Below are 6,000 nucleotides of genomic sequence, written 5' to 3'. Positions count from 1 at the left end.
GGAGTTTCTGAACAATGAATTTGGCTTGCTGAGAAGTTGCAAGTTTGTGTACCCTAGATACATAAAAATGATTTCTAATGATTGACTTTTGTACAGGACAAGTTTAAACTTGAGAAAGAAAGATGTAAAAGTGAGATCACTTATGTGAGTCCTGGTAAATTTTTATTGCTTATTGCAACTCCATGGGAGTAAAATTAACAGTATCTGGCTTTAAGCTGTGATTAGTGAAACTTGCTGTTTGAGGTAAAAGGCTCTTGGGACTATAACTAATTTTGCTTTCAGTTTGAATTTGGATATAGTTGTCTGCATTAAATCAGTATCTGAGAGAAATGCCAGGAAATGTGATTCTGTACTGGTAACAGGTGGAGGTCTACTTAGAGGAAATGTGACTCATTTGGGGAAAAAAAAAAAGCCAAGGGGACAATGTTAGCCTCAATCTAGGATGGGATTTCTCCTGGCTCAGTTTCCCCATTGTGTTCCTTTGGAAAGGAATGTTTCCCACTTGACTATTCCTGAGTTTGGCTATGATGTGGAACAGATACTGCATGATTGGAGAACTGTGACTCTATCTGAATTTAAGCAAAACTAAGGATGTTTTATCCTGTCATATTTGACATGTCACCTGTCCCTGTTCTTTTTCCTTCTATGGTAGGTTTCTATGATCAGAGCAAGTAGTCAGTATAAGATATGAGCTCTTTTGTGTTATCTTACTGGGAAATCTAATAATATGTTTATCTATAACTAGAACATGTGCAGAAATTTATACAAATTGCTAAAGACTCACTTTAAGATGTTCCCTTTGTTTAAAAGGATTCTGAGTGGTAGTATTTTTCCTGTAATCAGTCTCTTACTGTTACCAATGTGAGACTTTATTACAACACCTTTTGACCAAAGAACTTTGTGATATTTAAGGATTTTGTGATAACTAGGAATTCAGTTTCTTGATAATACTCTGGAATTTGTGTTACTTAAGGATTTTTACACCAACTTAGTAAGGTTTTATGAACAAGAGTGGAAATGCATGCAAGCTATTTAGGGCTCATTTTAGAGATGTTCCTTAGGCAATGTGAGATTATAGTCATAGCTTAAACTGATATATTGGAACTTGCTGGGACTAAAGACCGAATTTTTCTGAGTCTAACTCCAGGTGTAAATATCAAGGAAGGCTGTCTGAGCCACTGATCCATGATGCCAGCAGCCCTGTGAGGGGCAAGAATGATTTCATGGGAAGGTTGAGAGGGCAACTGTTCTGCATGTGCTGAGTCAGTGGGACCCTCTTGATTTGATTCCTTAACTGAAACCTGGCAGACTTTAAGTCTGGCTCAATGCAGTTTTCAGTTTGACATAACACTTTGCCTGGAGTTGACAGGAAGATGGGGGAAATATTGCTCCCTTACTCTAATCTCTTAGTGGCAAGTTTCTATAATCAGAAGGTTTCATAAGTACAGTAACAAATTTACATTTTAAAATCATTGATTATGGAACATCTTAGGTTACTATAAAACTGGGACTAGTGTTCCTGTGTGTGTTCCCTTTTGTATTAGGGTCCTTTACAATTAGGTCAGGGACTTGTGAGAATGTTATTTCATTATTTGGATAATATCATACTAGTCTAAAGTTTTGTTATAATTAATAATATTAAAAGAAGAATGGCTTGTGGTTTATTTTGTAAATGCTATCAAAGAAACATGGCATGACTAAAAGTTTAAGATTGTATATGTATCATGTTAAAAAAAATTGTTATGTATGTATTGGAGCCTGTTGTTAATCCCTTAATGGAATCTCATCCTCCTGGTGAGGAAATTAATAATGGATTAATGTAAAGTATGAGACACTAGGTTCTGATGTGAATTTCTTGAACATGACAATTGGCCATGATTTCAATTTTGAGTTTGTAAAAATGATCAGGGTTATAAGGATTAAAAATAGGAATTTAAAATTGGGCTAAGATCACTTTTGTAGGAGAATGGACAAAAAGCTGGTTCCTGCAAGAAGACAAGAAGAAGGAGATGCTGAGAAGCTGTGCTGGAGATGGCTGGAGCAAATACCAAGGACCAGAGGACTTCACTGATGATGTTCCCTGCCAGACAGCTGTATGAGAAAAGACTTTTTGAATCTTAAAGGGACAATGGCATTATTGTTTTCTTTTGGGTCTCTGTATCTGTATGATGAAGGGGCTGCCCCTTTGATTTGTCAATGCCTATATTTACTTGAAGGGGTGATAGAGAAGAAAAAGAGTTGAGAAGAATTTGAATTCAGATTTAATGAGAAAGGTGCCAAGAGTGCCAAGTGTTAAAGCTATCATAAGAATGATAATTTCTATATGTGATAATGTGGAAATGCAATTGATATTATCTTAAGTTTATTGTTAGTATCACAAAAGTTATTACTGTTTCTAAATTGTATTGTATTTCTAAAACATTTAGTTTGTAAAATTTGAGGGGAATTATTATCCTACTCCCGGTGTGTCTCCCCTGTATGCATGACTCCCTGCCCCACTTTAGTTAAGATAGAAGGGAAAGAAATCAAGCTGATGGTTCTGAAGAGTCAGGGTTGAGTGCCAGTTTGAGACCACCCTGATGGTGTTATTAAGATTTAGTGGGGTGTGAGAAGTCTTCAGATAGTATAAAACAAGAGGAGGGATTGAATGGGATGTCCCAGTGAAGACTTCTCAGTGTAATTAAGGTTTGGGATAAGACTGTCCTAAATTTGGAAATAAATTCAGGAGGCAGGATATAGTTAAGTATAGATTTCTGTAAGTCCCCTTTTCTCTGAGCCATAGTTAAAGTTTGCTAAGCCTGAAACCTTTGAATCCCGCCCTATATCTTGTTGTATCTGTTGCTATATTTCAGTCATGGTGACCTGGCTATACAGTACAATGTGTCTCAGTAGCTAAAGTTTGAAACCCTGCCTTGTACTTTGTTGTTACAGCTGTTGCTATAGTTCAGTCACAATGACCTGGCTACACAGCATAATGTCTAGCTTGACTGCACATTTTTAATTGCTTCTTTGAAATTATTTCAGTAAACTAAGAAATATAGATAAGTATATTGTTTCCTCTGTTCTATGATAGAGTTTCACATTGCCAAGTAGTGGACAGTTGGTGGGAGGGAGGGTTTACCCATTAGGGCTATTTAATCTGGTTCTTTTGTTTCTGTCTCTGTCTTCCCTCATCAGAGCATCCTGGTTGGAGGGACACCCTATTCTCAAGAATAGCAAATAAATTAACTTTCTATTTTTCCTTGAAAAAAATCTCTAAGTGTGTTTTTTTTAATTTGAGTGGCATCCCACACAGAAGGAAGGAAGGAAGGAAGGAAGGAAGGAAGGAAGGAAGGAAGGAGAGAAACCCAGGGCAAGAAATGGGCAGTTTGGGAGTAACAGGATGTACTTTCTTCAATTAAAAAAAAAACCTCAAATCCCTTTCCCTATAAAACACAGAGCATTAAGTGATCTGTGGCCTAAGATGCTGCCCGTCTCCTGTTCTAGATCCCCAGGGCCTCCCCCATTTGATTCCCCTAATACTTGGGTGCTCCTCAGACTTTGCCAGCATGTTGGGTTGGGGGTGTTGGAGCCCCAACACCTAAATGCAGCCATGGAAAAGTTAATGCATACAGAACAGAAAATTTTAGCTCCTCCTGGTGAACAGTTCACTGATGTGAACCCACTTTATTTTTTCCTAGAAAGGATTCCAAGACAGGAAAAAAATGAACTGAAACTGGAACATAAGGAATGAAGGCTAGAAATCACTGCACTTTTCCTGTGAGTGAGAGTGAGAGTGATATAACACTAGATTTTGTGAAGGGCTATGGATTTAGAATAGGAAGGGATGGTCTCTTATTTTGCTATTATCTTCCTCCATCTGCTGCCTCATCTCTACTAGTACTAGGTAGGGGGATGGATGTTTATAACTCATAATCCACTTCTCATGTATTGTCATCACTCCTTAGGGCAGGCCTGAACAACCTGGGCCTGCCAAAGGATTTCAGATGTTTTCCTCTACATTTTTCATGGGCTGCCCAAAATCCTTTGGTGGGTAGTAGGTCATCTTCACAATGGCATTTAAATACTTAATCAAACAAGCCCCTTGATTTTGCTATTTCCAAGCTATCTCTGCTGCCTTTTTCTCCATCCTACCTCTACTTCCTACCTTCCCAGCTTCCTTCAACACTCACCTAAAGTCCCGCCTTCTGCAAGAAGTCTTTCCCCATCTTCCTTAACTTAAGGCCCTTTCCCTCTGTAGAGTCTGTCTCTGTCTGTCTGTCTGTCTCTGTCTGTCTGTCTCTCTGTCTCCCCCGTATACATGTGTATATATATATATGTATGTGTGTGTGTGTGTGTGTGTGTGTATATATATGTGTGTGTGTGTGTGTATATATATATATATATACACACACACATACATATAAACAAAAATATCAGTATATATACACACATATACATATATTTGTTGGGTCATTTTTCAGTCAAATCTGACTCTTTGTGACCCTATTTGATGTTTTCTTAGCAAAGACACTGGAGTGGTTTGTCATTTCCTTTTCCAGCTCATTTTACACATGAGGAACTATGGCAAAAAGGGTTAAGTGACTTGCCCAGGGTCACACAGGTAGTAAGTGTCTGAGGCCGGATTTGGGTCTTCCTGACTGTAGGCCCAGTGGTATAGCCACTGCGCCACTTAGCTGCCCTAGATGCATATGTATACATATGCATAAGTGTATGTTTATATATAAACATACATATTGTTTGTACTTCATTATTGGTATGTTGTCTCCTCCATTAATCTGTAAACACCTGAGAACAGGGACTGATTTGTACCTTTCTTTATATCTACAATGCTTGGCATAGTTTCTGGCACATAAAAAGCACTTATGAAACACCTGTTGACTTCACAAGGTCTCCAAGCTGCCCTCCTTGTTCAGAGGAAAGGGCAAAGTAGCTGCTACACTTTCAGCGTCTCCCCTTCAGGAACCCAGTTATCAGGAACACCACTGAAACAGGAAAACTTGTACTCACATTCCAAGACATTGTTGCTTCATGTTCTCCCATCTGTCTCACAACTCCGTGCATTTCCCCCATAATAGAACATGTGCTTGCCCTGTCAACTGATTGTGAAGGATTCCTCCTTTAGAATCACAGAATCTGAATGCTGACAACAATGCAGAGGAGACATCCAGGCCATCTCCCTCTATTCTAGCAAAATCACCATCCAAGTCAGAGGAGATTTTTGCTCCTGTTCTTAGATCACCTCAATGAAAGATGGTGCTGCAGCTTCCCTCAATTATCCCTTTTCAAGACTAAGTACCCTCATTGTCAGGAATATTTTCCTTTATATGCAATCAAAGGCCCTCTTGTTCTTCCCTCCTTAGACATAAAGAAGATAAGTGGCTGGTTATCCTTTTTGGCTTGAGAGCCCTTCTGAGCCTGGAAGGTTAGATCTATTTTCTTCTTCTCAAGTAAGAGTCACCATAATTATTATCCTTGATTTTTAAAGAGGCCTCACTTTTCACAGAAGAACAAATTTTTAGGCACTTTTGAGAACTTACAGCGCTAACACAAGTAAAAGAACTCTCATGTGTGAATCATGAGCCGGAGAAAAAATGTACTATAGTCTATGGTTTTCCTCAGGTTCCACTAACAACATCTGACCAGGAAGCTTCCATTCTAGAACAATTTTGACATGGGAATCACTTGAGATCAATCTTTCCCTGAGTATTTTCTTTATCAAATGACTTGGGCTAGGTGCTCTTTAAGGTCCCTTCCAGCCCCAGATCTATGTTCCTATGGGTCTTTCCCATCTTTAAAATAGAAAAATTGCCCTCCAGAGTGCTGAGAAAAGAGTTGAAGATGGAACCTTAGAGGACACTGGCTAAGTCTAAAAGTAAGAGGGGTCACTGAGGAAAACAAGGAAGCACATAAAGAAGGAATGCATTCATTCAAAAGCAGAGAAAGACACAAAGATGGACATGGACGTATAGCAAAATTGCAAGCCAAGATATGGTGCTG

Source organism: Phascolarctos cinereus, unplaced genomic scaffold, assembly GCF_003287225.1.
Source record: "Phascolarctos cinereus isolate Bilbo 61053 unplaced genomic scaffold, phaCin_HiC Scaffold_7;HRSCAF=346, whole genome shotgun sequence".
In the NCBI taxonomy this organism is placed as follows: Eukaryota; Metazoa; Chordata; class Mammalia; order Diprotodontia; family Phascolarctidae; genus Phascolarctos; species Phascolarctos cinereus.
Note: the sequence above shows the minus strand (reverse complement) of the source record.